Source organism: Corvus brachyrhynchos, unplaced genomic scaffold (assembly GCF_000691975.1).
Source record: "Corvus brachyrhynchos isolate BGI_N302 unplaced genomic scaffold, ASM69197v1 scaffold69, whole genome shotgun sequence".
In the NCBI taxonomy this organism is placed as follows: domain Eukaryota; kingdom Metazoa; phylum Chordata; class Aves; order Passeriformes; family Corvidae; genus Corvus; species Corvus brachyrhynchos.
In genome coordinates, this window is record NW_008240228.1 from 1,678,610 (window position 1) to 1,702,715 (window position 24,106).

Sequence of the window (24,106 nt, forward strand, 5' to 3'; positions counted from 1 at the left end):
GCTCAGAAGGAAGGAAAAAAACCCCAACAAAACAAAAACCACCACAACAACCTAGAAATCCAGGTAATTCCTAGCCCTGGGGCAGAAAGAGACTGTCTTATTTAAAAGGGCCAAGTGTGCTGCACAGACCCGACAGTCCCATATTGTGGGCCATCACAGGACAGGAACTAACAGAGTGGATGTGTACTTTCTTATTTCTATGGGTTTTTAAAAGATACATGCCAGCCTGCACACACATTCGTTTCTGGGGATTTCTGAGTCAGTCCTCTAACTTTGTCACTTGGGACCTGGGTACTGTTTTGAAACTAATCTCCCAGTTGTCCTTACATGTTTTAGTTCACCCCCTGCCCCCCAACACAGGATTTTCTTCAAGTGCACAAATTGGATCCCTTTGGGATGTACTGGACTGGAAGACAATGCTTGAGAAAACCTCCAGTACATGCCAGGTAACAGGAGTGGCCAGTTCAGAGTCATGCTACCACCAGAAGAAGCAATACTCAACTCCTGTGCAACACATCCTTTGAGAGAGAGCAACCTCAGCACCAGCAGTTTCACCCTGCACATCCCAGCCCAGCTTGAATCCCTCACTGCTTATTGTGAATTTAGTACATAGAACACAAAAGCAAACATCAAGGAAGTAGGTAATATCTACTGTGTTTTAGACAGGGCTGCCTAAACTAGAAGTGACATTTAGGACAGAGAAGGAATCCACAGCATTTCTCAGAGAGAGCAGTGTGTAAAATTATGACTACATAGGATCAGGAAGAAGCTGAAAACCTTCTGCTCCTGAAAGCTAACACAAAGAGTCAAAGCTACCCTGCAACAGAACTAAACCTGTCTCAGAGTTTCTCAACAGAGCTGCATGAATTGTGACCTACCATCAGCTGCTCTTTGCCAGAATCAGAGAGAGATGTCAGATGCACCAGGCTGTGTCCTGGTGAAGGTTGGGGTGGTGACCCATGTGAGCCCATCCCCTGAGAGCCAATCCATGACACACCTTTGAGGGGAGCACAGAGCTTGTGGGAAAGAGCAGTAGCCCCAATGCAGAGAAAGGCACCTCCAAGAAGTGTCAATGAAAGGAAGAGGTAAGAGTTCAGACCTTCTGTGGTGTTTGACAGTGTTGAAACAGGAAGGAGACACAAGTAAAGACTGAAAACCAAAATAACATTTTTAAAGGTCTGACCAGGTGCTGTTGACAATGAAGTAGATCAGTGGAGATTCACCCTGCTTAAGAGTGCAGATGTGGACCCTAAACTTGGCATTAAAACTGCATTAGCATTGTTCTGATATTTTTGCCTAGCCAATGTCTGTGACCACAGGTGAGAAAGGGGAGCAGGTACACTAAATACCAAAGGGGAAACTGGAAAGGTGGTAGAAAGGCAGGGTTAGAAAAGGCAGTGTACTGCAGACCAGGCTGCAAACACCTTCTTCTCCTCTTAGAAAAGGAACTTTCTTTGGGTCCAGTTGAACAGCCAGCTGTTCCCCAATGTGAGACAAAGATTTACCATGTAGCACACAGAGTAGGCTCAGTATTATCAGCCAGGCTGAGATGCAGCTCTGGCTATAATTTGGGTATCTGTTGAAATGCTCTTTTGCATTATAACACACAATTCAAATGATCTACCCTTGGACAAATTGTGATTGTGATGGACTTGGCACTCAGTATGGACACCAGGAGCCATGGATAAGCACGGAAATGACTGGCCTGTTTTTCTCAACTACAGAGCACCCAGTATTCCAGGAGCTCAGGGGATTAAGTATTAAAGTTTTGGTTCAGTCTGTTGTAAAGAAAACAGATGCATATTTGTATTCAGCTGAACATCTCAAAAGTTTGAGATGGCTTAGTACGATCATAATTTGCACCCATATCATCTTTGAAGACAAGAGATGAATCATCTGCAAAATTAGCTGCAGATGGAGGCTCAGGTCTTGGGAGGCTTGAAAGATTCCAGGCTGTTTGGAAAGGTTTCAATTTGTATCCACAGCCAGTTCAAAATGAAAGATGAACCAAACCAGCTAATAAACATTGCAATAGACTGAGGATCTTTTTGTCTGTTCCCTGGAGGAAACTTCTGGCTTAATAAAAGGCTGCTAAAAAGAAAAATAATATTCCTTTTCATATATTTTACCCACATTGTAAAAATCTTTTTATTGTTTTCCTGTACTGCTGTTGTGTGCCTGCCATAATTGAACAGCCTAATGCAAAAAGAAATATTATACAATCTGAACACAAACATAATGGATATTGAAAAAATCTCTGGCAACAGGCAGAAGTTAAACAAACAAACACAAAAATATCTTGCCGAGACACAGCATTTCTATTAAAGAAGGCAAAGAGATGAAATGCCTTTGTGTTTAAAAGCAAGACATTTCTATATGTACTCATATATATTCAACTCTAGCTAGTTGTACACTTTTGTTACAAAAACTTTTGTGATTTTGGAGCATGGACATCTACCTCTGCTGTGTCCTGGAAAAGAAACCTTTTATACTCAAACCTGTGGCAAAGGTTTGGAGAAGAAGAAATGGAGTGAACCAAACTGGGAGTTGAGGTTTCTGCTGACCAACATGATCACTCAAATATGATCTTGCAAGGAGTATTTTAATATTTTTTAGGTTAATGGTTCAGATTGCACACGGAAACTAAGCCTACATGGTACAGTGCTTAGAAGAGTAAACCAAGTTTGAGATGCAGAGCCATCAAAAGCAAAGAGACAGTACTGCCAGTGCTTATAGATTTGGTACTGTTGTTTTGTTTTAAAATCTGTTCATATCAAACAATATTAAGAAAGCTTTATGTCTTTTTTCTTCCCTTTTAGTAATTTAGACAGAACAACAAATCAACTGGTTTTGACAACAGTTGGAGGACAATCTGATGAGGAACAAGCTGTAAATCATGCAGGGATTTAATTAAAAAAACAGATGTTGAAAAACAGAGAAAAGAGATCACTGTTTGGAATTTCCAAACTATTAATGAATGACAAAGATAAAAATGTAATTAGCACACAAACTTACATCTTCCAACAGCTTAGACAGGAACAATAGCATTAAATCTGGATTTTTCCAAGTGCTAGTAAGATATCTGCACCCGTTGTTGTAACTCCAATCTCTGCCAAACAATATTAGCACCTTTTACTCTCACCACGTCTGTGAGGGTGCCTGTCAGCTTCCTATTGTTCCTGCTAATTTTTTTATGTATTTTTCGCACATAATAATATAATATAAAAATATATACATATATATATATACACATACACACACATCTATATATGAAATATGTATATATATAGACATATATATATGTACATATATGAAACTTTTTTTATTTCCACCCCCCAGGCCAGAGCAGACATGTACTTTGCTGGCTTTACAAGCATGACATCCCTCAATGATAACTTGAAATGAAAGAGATTAAATTATATGTGAGCGTAGTATCAGTTCTAAACATGTCAGGGCTCTAGGCACTTAACTGTATGAATCTTTTGGAATATTCAAATATGCCCTTTTCAAAAAATACTGGAGAATAATGCTAATTAAAAACATTTGTCTTCAGGCAGTGTAACATTCTACCAATTCTTAATTGGCACACACATCTCTCACAAGAGTCCACTTGACACAGCACAAGTTTTGTGAGTGAAAGATTCTCCTTATCTCCATTTTTCAGCATTTCTTCTGTTATTTTGGGATCCTTTAGCTGATATTGTGAAATTTTTTTCTGGAATGAGACGTGGCAGATAGTATGGAAACTAATTAATCAAGCCCCACGGATGTCTATCAACACATACATATCTTAACTACTTCTCTCCATAAAAAGGAGTTTTCCCACTATGGCTGGGCTACTGTGTCCAACATAGGCCATGTGGAAACTAGCTCTCTGGCTGGATCAGATAATGAGAGCTGAAAATCCACACTAAGATATCTTCTGCTAAACTGGAAAGTTCATTCATAGCAGGCCCATTTACTTAAATTCCTAAAACACGCAAAAGGTTCTGTAATACTGTCACTGCCCACAAGAACGCTGTAAAAGAGTGAATGCATATCCAAGAGAAGTATTCAAGCAAGAGTAGATAAAGCTAATGAACTGCAAACACAAGGAGAGTTGTGCTGGAATGCTAATGCCAGTTTGAGGGAATCACCTTTTTAATAGTACCAGCAGGAGTATCTGTGTTCATGCATTTCTCATCAGCTGAATTGGAGTAATCCTGAATCCTGCTGTGAAAGAAGGGCAGAAGTTCTCATGCCTCTTTGAGAACCTCCACATCAGTGAGTGTCCTTCTCCTTTCTCAAAGGCACGGTTCTCATTCCCATCAGAAGCACCATTGATTTTCTCCCACATAAGATGCCTACTACCCAAGAGACCTATTTACATAAATAAACACTTAATAAAACTCAACAATATGCACCTGAGGACTCTGGTCCATGCAGCAGTCCTTCTAGAGGGAAAATTTTATGGTCCAAGTTAGGAAAGAAATCACGAAGTGTCTTGAAATCTTGCTGATGATTTTACAAATAAATGGCTCCAGTATAAGATGCCTAATTCTGATCACCACACTGATCAATAACAGATGCCATGAAACCACCTCAGAACAGACAGTCCCTTAAAGTAAAAGGGGTCCAAGCCACATTTTGTGCATAGTCAGTCTTCTGTTTGGCACTGGATTTCTGTGAGTCTGTGCACTGTTAATACATCAAAATGAAAGTCTTATCTTTCCTGCCATATGAAAATCAATACCTAAGTGTATTATACTGTCTATCAGACAATAATTGGTGCTGCCTTCTGGAAGCACAGTGCTGACTATTATGGAAAGCAACAGAGCTCCAGCTCAGTAAGTCACCTGCAATGGGTTTTGCTTAATAGTGCTTGATTAGTGTCTACTTCAAATCTACATCCAAGGTGATTACAGATTGAGATCCAAAGATTAGGAATGCAGGTCAGGTGACTGGAACAGCAAAGATTTATTAGTTGTAGCCTCCATTCATTTTGGGCTGTTTTGCATTTTTTCTGGCAGGGGTTAGTTCAGATTGTTCCCTTCCTTTCCAGAATATAGGATTTTCAGTGGGGTTATTAGAGATAACATCTGCACAGCACCATCCTCTGGGTAAAAGGCCGCACTCAAGACTGATCTAGTGCAACAGCATGAGCAATGTTGTGTCATTACAGCCTCACAGAATGGATGGAGGTGACAGAGTTTACCTTAACCTGGGAAAGCTGAAAATAACACCATGAGTGGACAGCAACGGATGATGTGCAAAGCACACTCAGAAGGGGAAGCCAGCATGGGAAGATGTCACAGAATTGGTGATTCTATTTGGACTCTCATAATGTATTTGCTATCATGATAACCAAGGGTTTATCTAACTCTTGCCACTTACACCTCATTCATGTCACCCAAAAGCTGTTGCAGGGCTATGTTGGCACAGGACAACAAGGAACATTTCCAGTGTTGCTATACAGACGAAGGCATGAGGTTTGTTGAGCATATATGACAACTTCCCTTTAACATGGAGACCGTCAGATGCCTCTAGGAAATATTCAAGTACATGTCAAGATTTGGAACAGCTGGGATCAGGTGTCCTTTAAGACTGCTTCTACTAAGTCCAAGCAATCATGGAGAAGCAGACAAAAGAGTATTCCAGTCAGAAACCCACTGCTCTCTGTGGCCAGCTGTGACACGGGCTTATCACATCTACTGAAAACAGTCAGAACCAGACAAATGGATCCTTGAGGAGAGAAGCAGGTCCACTGGCAGAAGGAATGAAGGTTGATGAATTCATGAAGGCTGGATGGGGGGAAGACTGCTCATGAAAACAGTCTGTTCAGGAAATTTTACTGGAAGCACATTGATATTTGTGTCACTGGAGAGCTCAATCCATACTGGTATCTATCTGTCTAGATTTTAACTTTATGCATGGATTATTTGAACAGTGAGTGATCACTGTGTCCCATGAGAAGAACCAGAAATAAACGGAAGGAAAAGAGTCACTTCTAGGGTGATAGCAGTTCAATGAACAGTCATTTGTAGCACCATGACATCCCTCTTGCTCAAGCAATGACACAACATGGATCTAATTTATTTAGACTCTGCAGAGGCAGATACCTTGTGATAGCTCTGACCCAAGAGCTTTGCTATTGATCCCAAAGATGCAGGGGGAATGGACAAAGACAGGGCTGAGTGGAGGGCCAAAATGTATGTGTTTCACCTCTTCCTGGCCACCCATGGCTTGCTCTGCTCTCCACAAAACAAGGTGTTTTCTGCTTCTCTCTGCAGAAGCAGATGATGTGGTGGAGCAAGTGTCAGGAATAACAAGCAATACTGCACGATAAGTAGTAAACCCCTACTGAATATATAATCCTATATGAAAAACTCTTTCATAAATACTGTAAAAATATCTGTATTGGCAGGGGGGGTCACAGATCATAAGCTTCCTATCAATCAAAAACAGTCAGCATGGATAAGCTTTAATTTGCTCTGAGACTTGGGAAAAAAAAATTACCTTTCATTCAGGGCACTAACACATCACCTATGCACAGAATATGTTTTTGCTTATGAAGTATTAATGTTAATATGATTTCACCCCTGAGTTAATAAGATGATAGGTCTGTTTCTATGATAGGTCTATTTTTATACATGTGCTCTTTAGAACCAGTTTGAAGGAGCTAGTTTTAGTTCATCCATTGAATAATAAAGTAAACCCTAAATGAGGAGGGAAAAAAAATACCAAGAGCTCAAATTTAGGGTTAATTCTTTCAAGCTCCATAAATCTTCAGTGTCCATCAAGGTGTATGCAAGACATACCTGCATCTGAGCAGCAAAGATTAAGGTAGATGATCAATAGGTGTTATCAAAATGTGTTTATTTTTTTTTCCCTTTCTCAAATGATAGCTAATAGACCTGGAAAGAATTGAGAATATGTCTGCAAAAAGCAAATAAATTCCAGAGATACAATCTGTTCAAACAGAGACTGGTTAAACGTGTTACTGTTTGGTAGCAAGCACTGGAACATTTCCAGTTCTCTGCAACTTGGGGAAAAAAATAAGAATAATCAAGAAGTTGATACTAGTATTCTCTATGTGCAAATACACAAGGACAACAATACAGAGCCTGACCCAGAACTCACATAGTTATAGTGACTTAGGCCAAGAAAGCAAAGAGCTTCTATTACAATTTTTCTCTTATGTTTAATCCCAACTGCATCAGAAGTACCATAATGTTCTGCCAGAAAGACATAAAATGTTTGTACCTTTTATGGATAATTCCATCCAAGGTAGATGGAATGAGAGAGACGCAATTTATCACTCAGAAAGTGACACGTTTGCACATGCAGGTCCATGAGAGTAACACAGCAGTTCCCTGTCTGCACTGCCAACCTCTGGAGTCCAACACACACCTCCAGAGAGCACCATGGCTGTGCCAGGCAGTAAGCAGCTCAGTACGCTCCAGCTGAGAAAAGCTTTCCAAGAGTGCACTTCAGTACCTAAAAAGGTGCCAAGTTCTGGGCTCTGATGCATGAAAAAGACCCAGTGCCTGTTAAAGTGAAGAACTTGTTAGAGAGTGCCATGAAGAGCTTGGTGGAAGCAAAGAGACTGGGCTGTGACAGCAAAGAACAAAGATAAAATTACATTTTGCCAAAAGGATAAGCATTAGCAGATTAATGGCCACAGGATAGTCTAAGTATGCTTCTTATCTATAATGTTCAATGATATTTTCTGGTGAACAATACTCCAACAACCAGTATCTAACAGCGGGGAAGAAGGGTTAATTAAATAATAGCTTGAAAATGGACAGGTTGACGGTGCCACCTCTTGGAACTTTCCAAGTTTGTAGAATGCAATTAGCTGCTTAAAGCACAAGAATGTCTAGAACAGCTGCTATCTAACATTAAACAAACATGCATGTTGTTTTAAAATAACGTTTTCCACATTTGCAAAGCTATGTTTTCAAGGTAAACCTATTAATTTATCCTTCATCTTGTCTAGGGAAAAATCTGACACTAAGTAACCTGGCATGCATGAAGCAGCCTGTACTTTTGTGGGTAGCAAATCTGTTCACTGACAAACTTCTAGAAAACCTGTCACACAGCAGGCTTTGGAGGTCCCCAAAAGGAGCAGGACAATCTGCTACAGACCTGCCAGGGCCTTAGCTCTAGGTGGATAATACACATGACCATATTGCGGGGCGTTGTTCTCTCTTGGCAAGCAGTGGCCAAGCATCTTTGGCAAACGTCAAGAGAGCAGGGAAGAAAATTAGGGGTCATGAGGAGCACCATCAAAATGGGCTTATTGGCAAATGCCTTTTGCAAGACAAATAACTACAGAGAGGCAGGAGCTTCAGAAACACCTGTGTTCACCAACTGTCTTGCCAATCACTAGGAACTGTCCATTTCCATGCCTGCAGTTCTACATCAGAACACGCAAAGCTTATTCTTTGATATACTGAGCATTTGCTGCTTCTGTATTATTGCTGATATGAGCTACAAGATATAAAGTCAAATTGTACTTAATTACTTAATTATGTAAAAGTAGGCCTATTTAAGTTTGAAAACAAATTCGAGTATGAACAGGCTTAGCTTTCCTATCAAAGCACCCTTTTTTCCTGTGCCAATCAATTTTGGGTAGAATCTACTTAAAACCCACCTCTGGATTACAAGCAGGGGATCAAATCTATAAACCCCAAGGCTAGTATTGGTAAAATATGGCAGCAGTAAAATTGCACTAAATTATCAAACCCATGTATTTACATGAAAAGGATTAAAGTTCTCATAGTCTAAGGAACAATCAAAAGACATCATCACATGAAAAAGAAAGAAATAATCTGTATATCCTAAGGTGTCTGCACAATTTTGATCTAGTACTGCAGGTTAATCCATCCTAAACTAATATCAAACAGTAACGACACCATTCATCATTCTTTTAACTGGAAGTAATGACAAGATCTCTGGTGGGGAAACAGGAAATTTTGTTCCTCAAAAGATACAGAATTTGGATTCTCCAAACTGAAGTGGAAAATGAAAAAAATTATACCAAAAGTATCTAACAGCAATATTTTAAGAAGTTGGTTTAGTTCTTCAGACATTCAGGTTATTGTGATTTTTATTTCTTTTACTATGTTAAAAAGTTCAAATGAATCTAAACCACAAAAATCTCAAATTATAACAATTGGAACCTTCAACAATAAATCATTTACTCTTTCATTATTCCAGGCTTACACAGGAGAAAATTTATCTCCTCCCCTCCTCCCCAGAGAGGCTTATTTGTTCATCAGGCATTTATTTAAAAATACTCTGCTAATTTCCATGCACATTGCAAAGAAAAATAGATGCTTTTTATAGATTTATTTAATTCACAGATGCTATTTTAATTGGTCTCCCATACAATTGTCTCTCACTGGGAATCTGGATGGCTCTGGGGAATTGGCAGCAACTTTCAGAGCTTTTCCAGGTCAGTGATTCAGATGTAACCAGCGTCACTGGTGGCTGAGAATTAATGTGGATAAAACTATTTGATGGCCCTATGTGAAATAAAGTAATGATTTCAGTCCAGTTGTGGTTTGACAGATTACCAGCAAAACTACTCGGTGCTTTTATGGGCCTTTTCGGAAATAGACCCGGAAAATCAGCTTCCTCAAATTATCTTTCCCATTAGGGCTGAAGGGAGCCTTCAGAGTCACAAGCATGAAGCCTTTACTATCAGTTCACCTTTTTCATGATTATTTATGAAGATTTCATGGTTTTTTCCAAATTCTGTCACTTTAATGTTCTGGGAACTGTTTGCCATGCTCTGCTTTAGAGTAAGAAGATTAATCTCTTTAAGCTTCATCTATTGTCCCAAGGTGGGTGGAAGGAGGAGAGAAGAGAGGGAAGGAGATGCTTGTCCTGCATTATTCTCTACAGAGCCTCACTGAGAGAATTTGGAGCATCTCTCTTCAGTGATGGAGAGACTGCCTTGGGCATGTAACCTTTAGAAGGATAAAATTTGCTTTTGTAGCCTTCTCCCTCATTTCCCAGCAAACATACTGCAAGTATTAGGCTAGGTTGTCAGAAATGTGTCAGACCATGAACTGGGATACAAACATGTTAGCACAGCAGTAAGGATTTTATCCCTCATCAAATATTCCAGTAAATCCTCACTGGATGTTTTGATTGCAATTTCTGGTTAAAATAGGCAGTTATCCACCTCACACTCCTGTTTGATGAGCACATGCTTGTTTTCTGAACTCTCATTCATCCAAACCAACAAGGCTTTCTCAAGAACTGGCTTTTAAAACAGCAGCACTGTTAAAAGACATAGCTCAGGCCTTTGCTTAGTTTTTTTCCTCACAGAAAGAAGTTACAAAGCAAACTTGCATCTGTAGTGAAATACTGTTCACGCAGACTACAAGATTCTGCAGTCTTCAAGGAATGGCTGCACTGATTCAGCTAAAATTAACATATAGAGCTAGGATGAACAGAAGATGCATATGTTCTTCAAATTCTTATATAACCATTTCCATGATCTCATTAATTCCTACTAAAAAAACCCCCAAAACCAAGGAGATTAGTTTCTTCCCATTTACTTTGGCTCTCAGTGGTGCACCAACACAGGGATATTTGTGTTGCTTTTCTTGTGAGGTTTGTAATGAATTGCCTCTGGTAACAAACTAATGAGGTTGTCAGAAGCTACAACAGAACAGTTTTGCAATTTATATGAGCAGGATAGGGTCTATTCAAAAAATATAAAAAGGTACACAAAATCCATCTCTCCTCGGTGCTATACAGAGAAGAAAAGGCACAAACATCTTTGTTTAGTGTCATTTCAAATAAAAAGCTTAAAAAGGCAGAATGAGAAATGAAAAATTTCCCAGGAGAAAGAATAAAAAAATGCAGAAAGAAAGCTAATGACCCATTTTGTCCATGGCAATGGAATTGGGAAGCAATACACAGCTAAAGTCTAGATAGTAAGTACTTCTCTGGTTTTAAAAGCAAAATTTTTCTTCTTCCTTATCATAACTTATTCAATAGTGTTTTGTGCCAGGAAAGAGAAATCGTCTATGCCTAAAGATCTCTTCTCTGCTTCACATACTTTGAAGATCTGGAGTTGAGAAGTTCAAATTCAATTTACAATTTATGACTCCCATGAGAAGTTTAGAAATTCAAACTCACTAGAAAGATGGAGGAAACCAAACTTCTGTTACTTCACATTTAAGGGCAGAGGATGCTGGGCTTCCTTCTGTGCAACAGTGACAGCTGATTTTCTACCTTTTTTTTCCCCTCCTGCTATTCAGTGGTCAATTTGCAGCTAATTTTATTACCTTCTGAAAATGTCAATGGTTGGCAACAGCTGTTTGAAGTCCATGGCAGTCCCCAATCCCATAGAAGAATTTAAATAGGTAAACTGCTGTGCAGTAATCCAGAAATAAGTAGGTATAATACATCATCTTCTGCTATGGCTGTCAGTTCTGGAAGGTGTTGGTTCAGCGCCAGTATGCAGTCAGACTGTGCAGGAGGCTGCACACCACAGAACCTCCTGACAGCACAGCTCTGGAAACCTGGACAACAGTCCCCAGGCTTCAAGGATCTGCCTGAGCACAGAAAAAAAAGCAGCAGAAAAAGAGCATTTGCTCTGACAAGGGGTCATTCTAATTACCAGGAACAAAGTAGTGTAGAGGCAGATAATTCCCAGTCACAGGAATTTGTATTATATTGATATCCAGGATGGAGTAAGATATGAGGTGGTGAAAACTTTCATGGACCAGTTAAAGGTACAGTTATTTATGTGAATGGAGTACCCAGACTGACTTTGTTAACCTAGTGAACAACATACACGCCTCATCACTCTGCCATGGAAGCGTATGTGATAGCAGAATAGCTCTGTGCCAAAGTATACACACACACAGGTCTCCACCCACACTTATCCTGAAGAGTGGAAGAACTTCTGGTCAAATATGTGTCAGTTCTGGCTTACTGAGGCTGTCAACTGGCTCCTGGGGAGACTGCATTTAAGGCATGCAGGTGACAGAGGGTACAGAGTTATCCGCAAAGTACCTAGATCCCTGGAGTAGCATGTGGCAAAATAGTCTAAGACCAAAGAGATCAGGTCAAATTGAGTTCTGAAACCAGGCTGGAAGCAGCCCAAGGAAGAGAAGGCAGGACTGTGACAACACTTGGCCTAGACACCTCAGCAGTGTCATTTTCAAGTGGAGACATCTTATCTTAAGCCTAAGGTACTCATTCCTGCCCCCTCCGTTCTCCAAGCTCCCCACTGCTGCTGAGCTCAGGTGCTGCAGCTCACATCTCTCTTCCCAAGGTAATGGACACTGCTTTTGTCTCTCTCTCCCTGTACCCAGTGATGATGCAAAGCAGTTCAGCAGTTGCCACACGAGATACTCAACCCAGCAAGGCAGACAGCTGTGGGGTAGAATTCCTAACCAAAATGTTAGGAGTCCTTGCTTGCAGATAGGATGTTCTGGATACACTGCAGTTGGAGGGGGACCAGAGGCACACACTGCTGAAGGAGAGGAATCCATAGGCTGAAAATATAGGGGAATGAGTAGTTCTTATTTCACAACTGAGACATTCCTTGAAGCCAAGTTAGGACCTGAGAATTCAGCTGAGGCCCCAAAGGGCTTGGGGGTTGACCAGCACCAGACCACAGCCAGAACCAGCTTTGAGGAAAAGCAGCCCAGACAGTTGCTGGTGCTGCTTGACTGGGTGACCCAAGAAGCAGCCCACGCCACCCAGATTTTAGCTGGGAAGAGGTACTGGACCTGGGATCTGCTGCTGCACCTTACTCACAGCCATTAAATTCCCCTTCCATGAAACCAGCAGTGCCATAGTTAACCAGCACTGAGAGGCAGGTAGTGGAAAGGGTAACTTATTTCTAGTTCTGTGAATGTCCAGTGTGCTGTGTAGCCAAACATAAGCTTTGTAGAATAAGTGCTACTCTCAAGGAGAGGCAGAGCTTGCAAGGAAGGGATAGGTTCATGTTCCCACCCCTTGAAAGAAAAAGTCCATAGTAATGACAGGAATCTGAGCTATTCAGTAACTTAAATAATTATGCAATTGCCAGACTGCTTTTCTGCAATCTCTGCCAAATACCCATTTTCTGGCTAGAAGAAGCATTAGGCTGAATTTTGTAGGGAGTGTAGAGCCCAGGGAAGATGGACTAAAAGATAAAAGAAATTAAGGGTTTAGTTATCAGCATATGAGGCAAAAGAAATTATGTACTTACCTGTTGCTTTTCAGAGTGTACAAGTGCACAAATTCTGATTGCTCTCTCCTGGAAGCAAAGTGTGTGCTGAGGGGTGCATCAGCCTACCTGCACTCCTATAACCTTTGAACACCCAGGTGTGCCTCACATCCATGTGCTCAGGTACCTCTCTCAGAGCACCAGGGTGTGCAGAGTATGTGTCACCATGGCACACCTGTTGCACCACATCTGTGTTACTACACGTGACTTTGGGGACTTACTGCTCTTGTCAAGTAGAAGCATCAAAACAGTGGAGAGCCACATTTAGTCAGCAGCAATTTCATGGGTAATTGAGCTATTCAGGTAATTTGATTTCTATTTTTTAATGCTATAAAGCATCAGCCTATGATTTAAAGAACCTGTCTGTGCTGTGTCTTTCTGCCACCAAATCTGTGATCTTTCCAAGAACTGAGAAGCAGGTTGTTGCTGAAATTTCTTGGCTATCACTATGGAGAGTATCATGTTCACAGAAGAAACTTTCAAGTGGCAGCTGGAAAAGTTCAGTGCCTGACAGTGTTATGTCCCAGCAGCAGTGACTTTTTAACCCACAGTCTGAAACAGGAACAGAGCTAGTTCTTACAAAATGATTTTAAACACTGCTACTACTCATGTCTTACCCTGATGCTAACAGAACCCCTTTTGGTGAAATATTTTTCTGTGTTTCTATTGGTTTCTTGTATTGTTTTGCAAGGTATTGAATTATTCATTGTAAAAATAAGGAGTGCTATATAAGTAAGATTTTGAGATCACATGTATTTCAAATGTTCATTTTTATGCTTACATGCATGACAAGCTCTTGACTTTTTTCTTGGCAAGAGGGTAGAAGTCGACTTTAACTTGAGAAAGGGGCCAAAGCCAACCTCTAGCTGGTTGCCTTAATTGCTGTGCATAGAATCAGCATGTATATAACTTGCAATAAAAAAAATCCTGGCCAAAACCTCTGTTTCCTATAATGACTGTGAGAGCAGAGAGGTGAAGAAACTCAGTTTTAGCCCGTGATTTGAAAGCTTGTTTTGAGTGTCAGGGGGAAAAAGGATTCAGCCTTACTGTATTTGATCATGCTCATGGTCAAGCACAACCTCTTCTTCTAGGGACCCTTTGCAAATGTAGGAAAGAGATAAGCACTTCCAGAAGGGATTTTATGCTATAATAGGGTGGAGGGCATAATTCTCTGGGGGTGTTTACATCTCTGTGTAAATCAGTTTTAACTAACTCCTGACTTTAGGGTTGCAAAAATAAAGTAAAATGAATATCACACTATGTTGTCATACTCCTCATACAGACCATACTCTGCTGGAAAATTAACAGCTACAATCACTTGATGTGGTGAGACAACCTCAGATCATGATCATAACTGCTAAATATCTCAGTCTTAAAATACATGTTAAGGGAAATTTCTTATGAGTGAGCAGATTAACACAATTTAAAATAAATAGTGAGGTATTGATTCTTGTAGATATAAATTATAAAACATGTAAATCATCCTTGTAAAATGCTTGGGGTTTTTTGGATGGTATTGTTTGTTTGTTTTTGGTTGGTTGGTTTGGGTTTTTTGTTGTTGTTGTTGGTTGGTTTGGGTATTTTTTACGCTTCATCCAATCCCCTGTAAGCTGCTTAAAATTTCTCCTAATTTAAAGTGCATGCAAGCTCCAGATGATTATCCTTGTTGCTCTTTGTTTAAAAGAAATATTACACGAAGTGTGAATATTTTCAGTGCAACTAAAACAATTTGGGGTAGTAACACTGCCCAGCAAAAAGTTTACAGTTAATTCTTCAGGAAAAAAAATTCATTTAACATAACTGACGGCATTGTACAGATGAAGCAGGAACACATTCTAGGGACAGATGTTTGCTGTACTACAGAGTATCCTAGGAGGCTGTGGTTAGCTAAGGAGAACAGGCATCATTTTCACTTTTTCAGGAGAAAGCAATGAACACTTTACATGTAGGCACTTCGGAAAACTGCCTGAGTGACACACAAGGAGACCAACTCAAGTCCCAGCAGAAAGGGAAAATTAAATGTGAACAGATGGGCTAATTCAGCATTTTCAAGGAGTGAAATTCAAATGTGAAAGAAACCTAGCCAGCTATAGATGACAAGGCCTGTCTCAGTTCAATCTTCAAGCTATAATAGCAGACTCTTGATTTTTTTTTTTTTCCTCCATCAAATTAATCTTCTTCAGGAAACTGGCATTTCAGTGGGTTTGAAGCAGTCAAATAATCTTCCCACTCCTGGGGATTCCGTTTCAAATCAAAATTCAAGGTACCACTCACTGGACCTGTTGCTCTCAGTCTATTCAAGAAAAACCAAGCCCATCTGCACAGTTTGCTATTTATGTGTGCCAACATCATCTGTTTGGAAAAGGTCAGGGTAGAAGAAAAAGTTTTCATAGGTCAGCCTGTGAGTGCCCCACCAGAGGTACACACAGATACTGAAACAACTCATTTCAACATTGCCAGCTTCTGGCACAAGCTGATGATCCACTACTTTTCTGAGCACTATATTTGGATAAAAGATTAAAAATGCTTAACTGAAAACAAAGAAAAGGAGAAAGAACACCCACCAAGCTCAATCTGAATTGCCAACATGCCCAACCACACAAAGCTCAGTTACTTGTAACTTACCAGTAGCATAGTGAACCACAGAAGGTGGGTTGTGGCACTGGATAACAGTAAGGATGTGAAAAAAATTCGCAATTTTTTTTTTTAATGGGAATAATGGTTTGGGTCTTCATATGGGGGAAAAAAGAGTTCTGGAGAATCTGATGCATCTGGTTATTTCTACTTGACATGAGTAAGAAAGTAAAGAAAAGCAATAAACCCCCCTTTTTCAGTGTTATGAGTTTTAATACTTTGAAATATATAATTTAAATTCTTATAATTTAAATTTCAGTAGCTGTTTATAAGGTAACAAATTGACTTAGTCACCCTCAAACAGGTAGCAATTCTCCTGTTAAATTTTTAGTTCTCTTAAAAATGGAAAGCTCTGTGAATTTTGAGACAGAACAATTTTTTTCTTCCAGCCTTCAGCACTATGACTAAACTAAAACCTACAGGTATTTCCACAAAAAAGTTTTTTGAGGAAAGTCAGGTGGGCAGTGCAGAAAAAGAAGAACGTGTAGTAGAGGTAGCAACATTTTAAGGTTGTGACAGAACTCAAACTTACATTATCTGAATTCCACCAAGCATCTTGAAGCTTACTATCTTTCCAGAAAGAAAAATTAATTCTTAATATCATGTCATTATATTTCATCTGAAGTTTATAATCTATTCATATTGGCCCTGCTGCCATTATGGGTTATTAACACAAACCTAAAAAGGAAAAAGATCCATATTTGTTTAACCATAATGTAGTTTTTCATTATTTATATCTCTTTCCAAGGATACATTTGCTTCTGTGCTTCTTCCTTGGGTTTGGATTGTTTATGGAACCAACACCGATAGTTTCCCTCACAACTGCTGAAATACTAACTCTGAGCCACTGGCATAATACAGAGATCAGCAAGGGATCAGTGGACAGGCTGAGAGCAGCTCAGTCTCTAGACAGAAAATTGTTCAAGAACCCTCTTCTATAGACTCTGGTCGGCAATGACCAGTGTCAGAGACAATTAGGGATCCCATTTATTTTCCTCATTCTAGCTCTATGTCTATCTAGTGGCTATTAGAAGAAATTTTTAATTAACTTGAAACAGGAATCTGTGATAAATGACAGTGGGAGACTGATCTGTGCTCTAGATTTCATCATTCAACAGCATGTGTATGCAAGCTTATCATAGTCAAGAAAAATAAAGTGAACTGGTTTTGAAGCTAAAGGGAGTGGAGTAGCTGGTGAGCTGCTCTGCTGAATTCTTGTTATCCTACTTGGTATGTATTGACTGGATAAGTTTCACTAAAATGTCATCCTTTCACAGTGATTTTCCATGAGATACTAAGGAGTGAAGCTGAACTCTTTCCAGGAAAGTAAGTATACTGTTATATTGAGGGATAAAGAAAATCTGGGAACTGTTGGCAACACTACAGACATACAGCTAAATCATTAAGCATGACAAATACATGAAATAAAAAAATGTGAGGCAGAACAGCAGTAAAATAGAAGACGCTGATAGGAACCAAAATATACGTGTACTAGGAAATGCAAAATATAGAAAAGAATCAGAGGTATACTGTAACAGAATGTAATTACCTTTATTGTGAAGTGCATCCCAATCTAGCAACTGCATTGTAATTCTTGCCAATAAAATTTAAATTGAATCACTGAAAATGAGACATTAGTTAATGACTAAATCAAAGTATTATAAATGGGGAAAATGCCAAAGCAATATCTCATAAATTTGATCAAATATCTTTAGTCAAAGAGCTCTGTAGGATCACACTGTGGCTCTACCTAGCGCAAGCTCTCAATTTCAGAGTAACAGAATTAGTTCTAGAGAGTTGCCATTTTAGCTGCATGAATAAAACTACAATCCACCATCATCCTCAAGTTTGCAGCACCTTGAAAATCTGGAAATATAGGAAAAAGTAAAAACCCCCCAAAGTAAAAAAACCAAACCCAAAACCTTACACATCCGACCATTATTTAAGATATTTTACAGTTAGACTGGTTTTCAGGCAAGCAATGCAAAGGGAATCAAAACACAAGTATTTGCTGTTTAGATGAGCAGTCTTCAAAGTCCTCTCACTCTGGTTTTCCCATTGTAAACTTTCCTGCATTACTGGAGTCTGTGATATACCACTTACCCAGCAGGGGCAAGCTCCTTCCTCTGACAGCCTTTACAGCACAGAAGGTTTCACTACACCAGGGAGGAAATTCTTCTCCACAGAAAGCTTCAAATTGGCTTCAGTCAGGTTATTACAACTTAGCAATAATACAGACTTTTGGAGTTCCAGTTCTGTGCAAACCAGGGAAGGGACGAATCCTGCAAAAGTACTCTCTGGCTTTGCTTCTTTCCTTGCCAAAGTACTGTTTTCTCAGCCCTTGATCACCACACCACAGTTTGATCGTTCTGCCCCACATCTGCCCTCGGCTGTTCACAGTTTCCTGTAAGGAACATGGCTGAGTAGAATAAAAGAACATAAAACAGTGAACTGACTCCCCTTAGTACTAAATTAATCTCCAAAGAAAGTGAGATGGACTGTCTAAAATAAATTTTGACTTAGCTTTCAAAACCAGGACCCCTTATGCTTTCAGTAACCTTTCAGTTCTATTCATTCAGGTCTGCTTATCTTAGATCCCTCTTTTTTCCTAATTACATAAAAAAACTGCTTCTGCTGACAAGAGTTCTGTTTATCTTTAATAAAATATTAGTAAGTGCAAAATTAAAAAGCGGAAAAGGGGGAAGAGTATGCCCTTCCTTTGTTGGAGCCCTGCAGTAATTGTATTTGCTTTCATTAACTTTGATTATGTAGCAATGAGCATAGCTGCAAGATAAATTCGCTTTGCAAGCAAGCTAGTAAATACAGCATTGAGGTCTCTAGTAAGGGCAGGACCAAATCTGTCTGCAGGTGAAATGGGCTCAGGTATTCTATTCAGACAGGTGGCCTTATCTTTCACTTAACTTTGTTTCTGCAAATAAAAATCACGTCACTCAAGATGGGTCATTACTGGGTAGATTTAATTGAAAGATGGTGCATTTTTGTTGTGATCAGTGTGTTTGTTTAGAAGCAGCAGTATGGGGGAAAAAACCCACGTAAGAAAATGGTGCCTACACAGATATTACTCTTCCACGAATTGAAAGGAAGCAGTTGCCTGTTTTTCTGATAGTGTTCATTAGTCTTGTGTCCCATACATTATGAATTAAAGACCTCCTGAAGATTAAGAAGGGAGACAGAAGATCGAGTCTGTGCATGTGCACAGAGATAACTTACACCAGAGCTGTCACTGACTAAGGCTCAGGCGAGCCTTTAGTGCAGTTGATGGCGCAAACAGAAAGACAATTAGGCTAAACTCAAAGGCCTTCTACATTAGTGTAAAAGGTATTTAGCTGGGACAAAGGAAAGCTGAGTTGTAACTGGATCAGGCTGGGAAGTGTCATGAATATGTTTGTCACCTCCATGGTGCGGTGATTACAGAATTAATCACAGTTAATTGTTAATCCTGAACAGTTTTGGAGTACTGATGGATAAGCCTACCTGACAATGTTTGGGCTTCAGTGAGCAGGTGGGTAGAGTTTTGTAATGAGGAATTATTTGATTTGTCCAAAAATACTTCAGCTTACTGAGCACAGAAGGGCAGAAGAAATCCAATTTACCTAACACAAAGGAAAACTGTTACAGTGATAAGCAAAAGTAAAATTTGCCAAATTATATTTAGATAAGTATTAGTTCTAAATGGAGCACTTCATCACAATTCTAAACTCCTTACTTTGTTAAAGAAAGTCTTTAAAAAAGCTAGTTCAGCTAAAATAAACTCAAGCATTACTTTGAAAACAAGAAATAAAGCATAGGCAATTTAGACTATTTATGTACTCTTCTTTCCCCACTTCCTTCCCTAAAATAGAGACCAGTTCAATAACAATTACATTTGCCAAAAGCACTGCTGTCACCAGATTAGGCCCTTCAAGAAGTTCTGGTCAAAAATATCCCTAATCATTAATTTGCTTTGTTCTAGTCACTGCCACCTTTCACTGGGCTCAGAAACTCCTGCTGCCTGGAACATGCCAGCCACATTCACTCAGCTATTTATGCTTTCATTAGGAACATACCACTACAGATATATTTTCAACCGTACTACCAGCAAAGTAGTTAAAGATAAATCAGTACAGCTACAAAACCCAAGGGAGTTAAAATTGCTAAGCTCACAAATAGTAGATTACATTCCCTAAAATCACAATCAAACATCACTGTGCTCCTGATTTCAAACAGTCCTGTTCCAGCTGTGCTCATTACTCACTATTCATCACTTCCTTTTTTTGAAGAATTTAGGGCCTGAAATTCTTACACTGGTATTTATAACATCCCCAAAGAATACTAAGGAGACCAGCTCCCTAACACTGGGTCCTAAGCACAGTTAAGCCAAAATCCACACAGACAAAGCATTTCTTCTTACACATTATTCTGTTAACCCGTTATTGAAGATAACGTGAAATAATTTTCAAAGCTCCAGAGCTTTCCATCACTAAGCATCACTCCCTAATACCCTAGATCATGATCAATAATTTCCTATATTGCTTCCAAAGTAAACCTGCACCACACCTACCCACAGTTGAACTGCAAGGACAACTGCATAAGTTCTTTGGCTCAGACTCATGAGGGACACCCAGGAAAACTCACGATTCAAGCTAGGTGTCTAATAACCCTGTAAAAAGCACAGTAAGACTTTAACACCTAAAAATGGATTAAGACGACATCACAGTGGAGGAGGAAGGGCTTGCTAGTAGCTGCCTAAGCCATCTAACAAACTGAAAAAGGAGTGTTTACAATTCAATGACATTGTTCTCCCTGCACCCCAAGCCTGCTATACTTAGATGTAGCCTGAAGATGTCCATGTGTTGGACAGGGACCCACAGATCCTTTTCACACTTAACTGCTCCTGCCAGCTCTTTCTCTCTTTTAAGCAGCATTTACTGTGCTGCACTCAGATTTTGGGAGAGCAAGGCTGTGTTTCCTCCTAGTCCTTCCATCTTCACAGCTGTCTCTGACCACCTGGTTATGACCTGAAGTGGGGCATGCCCTTGGGAACCAAGAAATGTAAGTTTGAATCTCCTTCACTTGAAGGGGTTATTGATCCAGGACTCTTAATTCGTGATCACCAAGTGCACTGATCTGATATTACGTGCAAACTGGGTGACCTGTCCTTTACCCCAACAGCCTTTCCCCTCCCTGTGGAAATCAGTATTCCACCATTTGGGGCAGAGGGACAACTCACTTTGAGGCTATCAAACTATTTAGAATGCAGTATGTTTAACCCAGCCACGCTGCCTGTGGATTTTTACAGGCTTCAAAGCTAGGTACAAACCACAGCAGGAAATAATAATTTTACCTAAACTACACTATCATAACTATTGCACTTATTTTTCATCATCTTAATCCTTTAAAACAAACAAACAAACAAACAAACAAACCAAAACCAAATTGCAGGCCAACAAAATCTTATTTCTGACTCTCAGCTGGACTTAAAATTACCTTATAGAAAATTAGGCTGATGGATACTAGCCATTAGTCCTTCTCAGCACAGAAAGTACTTTTCTCATCCTGCCATGAAAAATTGACCATATTCTTTGAAAGAAGGAAGGACCTGAATAACAATCTGCTGTCAGTCAGTCACGGGCATTAAGGAACAGCAGCAGCTACTTCTTCTTGTGCTTGAACTCTGTTCATTGGACATTTTTCTCCTGCACTGACAGATCTTCACTGGATAATTTATCATCAGAGACTGATGAATGTATTAGCAGCCCTTCACTTCTATTTTTGCATCGTCTGATCCAGGACAGTGTTAATTATGACAAAATCATCAGCTATACAGACAAAACTCGTTACCAAAAAAGTGGATGTGATAGAACAAGGAACAGAGATGTGATAAATGTGAAGTAACTGGTTAGGAATCAGCTCTTGAAGCATCTTCATACGCAATCATAACATGTGGAAAAGAGCAGAGGAACTAACCTAACACCAAACGAGAGCTTGCTCCTCAATGTTTCATCTTGTTCTGAATATGAATTCTCTTGAGTGCTTTCAGGTGGATGTTATAACCAGTCACAGTCTAGAAGATGAAAGACTGTGTCAGCAGAATCTTCCCAAAAAAATAGGTATCACTATCTAATTAGGAACATCCAGTTGCAGTTCAGACTTCTGTGAAAGGGTTTCAGAAGGAATCTGGTAACTCATTCGCCAGGACTCCTGTGAGCCTGGGTATTGCTTATACATCGTGCAATATGAGTGAAGAATCTATGATTCACCACAAAACAGGCAATCTTTGCCCTTGGAGAAATTTAAAAGTAACAGGATGATCAAGCTTCTGCCAGGAATGAGACTTGTTTAATCCTGTCTCTGGGCAGAGGATGCAACAAATGACCTTCTGAGGCCCTAATAATCATATTCCTAATGGAAAAAGTGACCATTTTCTAACCTGGCCAGTAGACAAAGAAAATTCGTGCTTTCCCTTCTCAATTCTCTTTCAGGCAGAGCAGGCTGCTGTTGAGATAAACATACTTGGAAAAATTGACCCTGTATAGAGAGTTTGCCATCTAGAGAGAGCTGAGGTTAGGAAGTATTACCTTCCCCATTCTGTAGACTGCCTGTTAGACGGAGGAAGAGAAGCCTCAGGGAGGAAAAAGTTTAAGCTCTTATTCACAGCTGAAGCCTTGATACCCTCTTGACCCTACCTGCCTGAAGGCAGGCACTGGCTTAAATGCATTCTTAAATCAGGAACTGACAGAACAAATGACTCATTTAACTCAAGGGAATCTATGGTACAGCCAGAATTGGAAACCATGTACACAAGTTGTTGGACTGTGAATCAGTGACAAATTTATCCTTTGCCTCTCTGTAGTACTGCAAGAGGCAAACACTTGATGTTTATCTGATTTAACACAAGCCATGCTAAATACTGTACCTAAAATGGAACATATAAATGGTGGATGGGGAAGAGGAGGCAGAGAAATAGGCTGGGAGGGAGAAGAATTAGGGATGACATTTTATGTCTTTTAAAAGTCTGACCTTTTGGAAATATCACTGTGTACGTTTTAAATATTAATAAAGGCAGTAGCTGTTAGGAGGCACAGGGCTGTTGTCAGGGGGTGACCTTTTATTGAAGTAAAAGAAAATTGACAGTTTTATTAGCCATAGACTACAGCAAACAGAAGCTACAGGAAAAAAGCAAGCAAGAAAGCTGTCATTGTAATTAGCTACATTCTGTAAATTAATCTGAGGATGTGTCTTCGTCTAAACATTGCTGCAGGTCCCTCTGTATCTAAGCCTAGACTTGCCAAACAGCTTGAGAGTTAAGAAGAATAGCATATCCCATTTCAGTTCTTTAAAGAGAAAACCATGACACTGGGATCCTCATGACTCTGCGATCATCACTCTGTGTGTCACTCTGTGCACCCCCCCTTAGCTCTGAGTGAGGCCAGGTGTCTTGGTTTGGCACAGCCGGGTTTTAGGTAGCAGGGGCACCACAGAGGTGGCGTCTCTGAGAAGCTGCTGGAAGCTTCTCACCGTGTTCAGCAGAGCCGATCCCTGATGTCTCTGAAGATGGACATGCTGCTGGCCAAAACTGGGCCAATGAGAGGTTGGTAACACCTCTGTGCTAGCATATTTAAGAAGAAAATCAAAACAAAATCACAAGATTTGGGATTCTAGTCAGAGAAGAGGAGGAGGTGAGAACATGTAAGGGAAAACAACATGGAGACACCAAGGTCAGTGGAGAAGGAGGGGGTGGAGGTGCTCCAGGTGCTGGAGCTAAGATTCCTCTGCAGGCCATGGTGGGGACCATGGTGAAGCAGCTGTGCCCCTGCAGCCCGTGGAGATCCATGGTGGATGCAGAGATCCACCTGCAGCCCATGGGGATCCACGAGGGATGCAGAGATCCATCCACAGCCCATGGGGATCCATGGGGGATGCAGACATCCACCCGCAGCTCGTGGAGATCCCTGGGGGATGCAGAGATCCATCCACAGCCCATGGGGATCCATGGGGGATGCAGAGATCCACCTGCAGCCCATGGGGATCCATGGGGGATGCAGAGATCCACCCGCAGCCCGTGGGGATCCATGGGGGATGCAGAGATCCACCTGGAGCCCGTGGGGGAGGTGCTCACACTGGAGTGGATGGATGCCTGGAGGAGGCTGTGTTCCAGTGGAAGACCTGGTGGAGAAAGAGGGCCCTTGCTCCCAGGCTGGAGCAGCCTGTCCTTGGAGGACTGCACCCTGTGGAAGAGTGACCCAC